The 3902-nt window shown below is 43.1% G+C and overlaps 1 non-coding gene across 1 annotated transcript; it reads left to right on the top strand.

The window, feature by feature from the left end:
* Positions 1 to 539: 539 nt before the first annotated feature.
* Positions 540 to 621, top strand: trnas-gcu (transfer RNA serine (anticodon GCU)). Its single transcript has one exon. It is a non-coding gene; the product is annotated as a tRNA-Ser (tRNA).
* Positions 622 to 3902: the final 3281 nt, after the last annotated feature.

Here is a 3902-nt window from a genome sequence, read left to right as displayed (position 1 = left end):
CTGAGCGGAAGTTAGGTGTTCCAAATAATGGCTTTGAGCACTATGCACTCTCCTCCAGTCTGGAAAACAATTCCTCACAGGCAATTTAATAGACAATAGACAGCAGGTGCAGGAGTAGGCCATTCTGCCCTTCGGGCCAGCACCACCATTCATTATGATCATGGCTGAACATCCTCAATCTGTATCCTGTTCCTGCCTTCGTCCCATAACCCTTGACTCCACGATCCTTCAGAGTTCTATCCAACTCTTTATTGAAAGAAAACCTCCTGCTGTCTCGGGTTCTTCATTCCATTGACTTCAAATCTTCACAGAATTGAACAGACCTTGTTACATATTCATTTCCTCACATTTGTTCAGATCTTTATGTGCATAGTGTGACAGTGGGAGTGCACTTGCCCCACAACCCAGGGGTCAGACCATAGTCTTGGAACCGTACTTTGTTATTTCTCATTTCACCAACACCAGGGAGAAATATCTGCTGCTCTGCATGATTTACGAAATTCAATTATTCATAAGGTCATAGCTTTGTGTGCATCTGTGACGAGGTGGCCGAGAGGTTAAGGCGATGGACTGCTAATCCATTGTGCTCTGCACGCGTGGGTTCGAATCCCACTCTCGTTGCTGTTATCACCGGTTTTCAGATGATCACAGCTGTCTAATGGAAACTGGGATTCTAATAGTTATTTTATCTGCATTGCCGCTGTGACAAAAATCTCAAAGAACAGTTTGAGCCTGTTGAATAGACTACATTGCAACGTCGGTTGCATTGGGATAATGAAAAGGAGCGCGATTTTCTTTTTTCAAGTCAAGTTGCTGTTAACGTTTTTTCGTATGAAAGACATCCAGGAAAATCAAATACTGAGAGCTGCGAAGTGCATGTTTATGCAAAGGGATCTTAATGAATGTTTTGCCAGATGAAATCTGGAGGAGGTTGAGGAGAAGTAATTCATCCTGGTGAGAAGAGCACAGCGAGACAGCACAAAATAATGGTGATATTTCAAAGGGGCAGGGCGTGGGTTTAGGGGCACTGAGAACTGGCTGTAAATGCACAGTGGAGAATTGCTGCTGTGTGTGCCGTGCATGGGCACGGAGAGACTTACACATTGGTCTCGCTCTCGCCATTGATGAATGCTGGACATAAGGTACAGATAAACACAAGATGTGGGAAGCAAGCTCCATCTGGTTATGCAACCACTGGATGCATCACATTGAACTATGAACAACTGGAGAAATCAGCATGTTACCTATCGGGAGTGAAACAAAACTGTGGATCAATAACCGCAGATTCATGCAACATAAACATGAAAAATGATTTAAAATGTAGGATGTAGGTTTGCTCGCAGAGCTGTAGCTTTGATATCCAGACGTTTCTTTACTTGGCTAGGTAACATCATCATCAGTGGCGACCTCCAAGTGAAGCGAAGCTGTCGTCTCCTGCTTTCTACTTATATCTTTCTCCTCGATGGGGTTCCTGGGGTTTGTGGTGATGTCATTTCCTGTTCGTTTTCTGAGGGGTTGATAGATGGCATCTAGATCTAAGTGTTTGTTTATGGCAATGTGGTTGGAGTGCCAGACCTCTAGGAATTCTCTGGCGTGTCTTTGCTTAGCCTGTTCCAGGATAGATGTGTTGTCCCAGTCGAAATAGTGATATTTTTAATCCGTATGTATGACTACGAAGGAGAGAAGGTCGTGGCTTTTTGTGGCTAGCTGGTGTTCGTGTATCCTGGTGGCTAACTTTCTTCCAGTTTGTCTTACGTAGTATTGGTGGCAGTCCTTGCATGGAACTTTGTAGATGACGTTGGTTTTGTCCACGTGTTGAACTGTGTCTTTTAAGTTTGTTAGTTTTTGTTTGAGTGTGTTGGTGGGTTTGTGTACTACTAGGATTCCGAGGGGTCTTAGTAGTCTGACTGTCATTTCTGAAACTTCTTTGATGTATGGTAAGGTGGTTAGTGTTTCTGACTGTGTTTGGCCTGCTTGTCGTGGTATTTTTTGAGTATCTGTTCTTCTCGATTACGTTGTATAGGTGGTTCTCGTCTGTTTTCCGAAATTCGTCTGTGCTGCAGTGTGTGGTAGCTCGTTGGAATAGTGTTCTGACACAGCTTCGTTTGTGTGTGTTGGGATGGTTGCTGATGTAGTTAAGTATTTGGTCAGTGTTTGTCGGTTTTCTGTATACGCAGGTTTGTAGTTCTCCATTGTCCTTTCTTTCTACTGTGACGTCCAAGAATGCGAGGTTGTTTCCGGTTTCATCCTCCTTCGTAAAATTTATGCCTGTGAGGGTGTTGTTGATGATGTTAAATGTCTTTACTATCTTGTTTTGTTTTGTGATGACAAAGGTGTCATCTACATAGCCGACCCAGATTTTTGGTTTGATTGTTGGTAGGGCTGTTTGTTCTAGTCTTTGCATTACCGCCTCTGCTATGAATCCTGATACCGGAGATCTAATGGGTGTGCCGTTGGTTTGTTTGTAGATATGTTGTTGAAAGTGAAGTCGGTGGTGAGGTACAGGTCCACGAGCTTCATTATGTTTTCGTTGGTAATGTGATTAATGGTTGTTGGTGCGTTAGTGATAGTCTCTTCTAAAAGTGTGGTAAGTGTTTCGTTTGCCAGGCCGATGTTGATGGAGGTGAACAGTGCTGTTATGTCGAATGAGATCATTGCTTCTTCTTCCTCTATTTTGGTGTTTTTGATGATTTTTAGGAATTCCTGGGTGGAGTGGATGGAGTGCTGTGACTCTTCTATGAGGCATTTCAGTCTTGCGTGTAGTTCTTTGGCCCGTCTGTAAGTTGGTGTTCTGGGTAAAGAGACTATGGGTCTGAGGGGGGCTCCTCGTTTATGGATTTTTGATAGTCCGGTTCGACTTGGGCAATACATTGATCCTGGGACAGTCTAAGCAAAGACATGCCAGAGAATTCCCAGAGGCCTGGCACTCCAACCACAACGCCATAAACAAACACATAGATCTAAATGCCATCAACCCCGCAGAAAACGAACAGGAAATGACATCACCACAAACCCCAGGAACCCCATCCAGGAGAAAGATGTAAATAGAAAGCAAGAGACAACAGCTTCGCTTCACTTGGAGGTCGCCACTGATGATGTTACGGATCCAGATAATGAAACGTCTGGATATCAAACCTACAGCTCAGCGAGCAAACCTACATCCTAAACTTCAACCTGAGCTACAAATCTTCACAAATCTTTCGATTTAAAGTGTCTTTATACGCATATCATTAATAGACTTTTCGTTATTATACCCGTCTGGTTGAAAGAAGAAGACACCACATTTCAAGATGGATGACAACGTTACGAATTTTGTTTTGAAATTGAGATCTATTTGATCATTTTAAACAGTGAATAAGTTCATTTTAAATTATGCAAACCACATTCTCTCACCTGGAATAAAAGTGTGATTTCAATATAGACATTGTCCTTGCTAAGTCGCAGTTACTCAACATGAAAAATAGGATGTAATTTTTATTCAGCTGACATCAATTAGCACCATTATCTTACTTCGGCTTCACTGCAGTATGCACAGGCTAAATAAGGTTTAAGAAAGAATGACTTTTGGAAATAATGATTCGGTGGTGACTAAAAATAATATTAGGTTCTCATGATGCAGATATTCCACCAATGGCTCCAGTGGTAGAAATGTTCAGTGGGCAGTATTTCTATGATGGTATTGCTGCCAGGGATGGGAGCTCCCACTTCATCTGGAGCAGCGTCTTTTGACGTGGACCAGGGAGCATTGTGACATCAGTCTGGGAGTTCCAACCACACCTGGAGCAGCTTCTGTTGACATGGAGCAGCAGGGAGCATTGGCACATCCGAATGCAAGATCCATCCTCATTTGGAGCAGCTTCAGTTAGCATGGAGCAGGGAGCTTTGCAAGAACCATCTGTGAG

This window comes from Chiloscyllium punctatum, chromosome 23, assembly GCF_047496795.1.
Source record: "Chiloscyllium punctatum isolate Juve2018m chromosome 23, sChiPun1.3, whole genome shotgun sequence".
Taxonomy (NCBI): domain Eukaryota; kingdom Metazoa; phylum Chordata; class Chondrichthyes; order Orectolobiformes; family Hemiscylliidae; genus Chiloscyllium; species Chiloscyllium punctatum.
Note: the sequence above shows the minus strand (reverse complement) of the source record. Positions and strands in the feature narration are given on the sequence as shown.